The 1149-nt window shown below is 38.9% G+C and overlaps 1 pseudogene; it reads left to right on the forward strand.

Annotated features, from left to right (window-relative positions):
• The first annotated feature begins 809 nt into the window (after positions 1–809).
• On the forward strand, positions 810–927 carry LOC142118564 (5S ribosomal RNA; annotated as a pseudogene).
• Positions 928–1149: the final 222 nt, after the last annotated feature.

Below are 1149 nucleotides of genomic sequence, written 5' to 3' on the forward strand. Positions count from 1 at the left end.
ATTAGTGGCAAGAAAGAATTTACACGATCCACTACACTGAATAACGATAGGATATTCTTTGTGTCAAACTATTCCCAGGAATCAGATAAAATTAGACGAATCATCCAAAAGCATTGGTACATTCTACAACAGGACGACCTATTGGGGTCTATATTACCAGCAAAACCCTGTATGTCCTTTAGGAAAGCCCCTGATTTCAAACAAAAATTAACTTTCAGCTATATCCCCAAAGAAGAACCTATAAAGACCGGTAACTGGCTACATAACACCAAAAAAGGATTCTATTACTGTGGACAGTGCTCAAACTGCACAAGACTAAGGTGCAGGAGCACTAGGCCAATCACAGAGTATCACTCTGAGGTCAATGGTAAAACATATCAGATAAAGGAATTCATTACCTGTAATAGTAGGTACGTTATTTACCTACTACAATGTAGTTGTGGCAAACAGTATGTAGGTAGAACCATTAGACTTTTAAAGGAAAGGATCAGAGAACATCTGAGGAACATCGCTATTGGGTTTGAAAACCATCATGTGTCTAAGCACTTTAAAGACGCACACAACTGCCAGTATGAAGGGATGTCATTTATTGGAATCAAGAAAATTAATAAAAATTGGAGAGGAGGGAACCTGACGAAATACCTAAATAAAGAGGAAACTAAAGCCATTTATTATCTGAAGACATTGGCACCCAAAGGTCTCAACATTGAATTTGACCTTTCTTTGTGATGAATTTACATAATTCAGCCATATGGATAGATGGGAAAGTGTACAGGGGGCATGGTAAAAGTGGGTAGTGGGATCTTTGAATTTACAGCCATACCTCTCTGGCTATGCCCAATCCCAGTCGACCTTGGAAGCCAAGCAGAGAGGGCCAGGTAAGTAATGGGATAGGAGACTACCTATGAATACCCTGTGCTGTAGGTTCCTTTCCCATCCCTCACGCTCTCCATTGTTATCTGCACTATGCCCAGACATTAAGAATTGGATTTATAAGAGCAATCAGACTATAGAACATGGGATCCTCTTCAATGTTACTTATCACTATTCATATCATACTCGTTCCCTTAATCTTCATTAAGAGTTTCCATGACTAGACTGTAAACAAATATATCCTATTCGGTCCAAAGGGATCATGTAACATTAATA

This window comes from Mixophyes fleayi, unplaced genomic scaffold (assembly GCF_038048845.1).
Source record: "Mixophyes fleayi isolate aMixFle1 unplaced genomic scaffold, aMixFle1.hap1 Scaffold_1757, whole genome shotgun sequence".
Lineage (NCBI taxonomy): Eukaryota > Metazoa > Chordata > Amphibia > Anura > Limnodynastidae > Mixophyes > Mixophyes fleayi.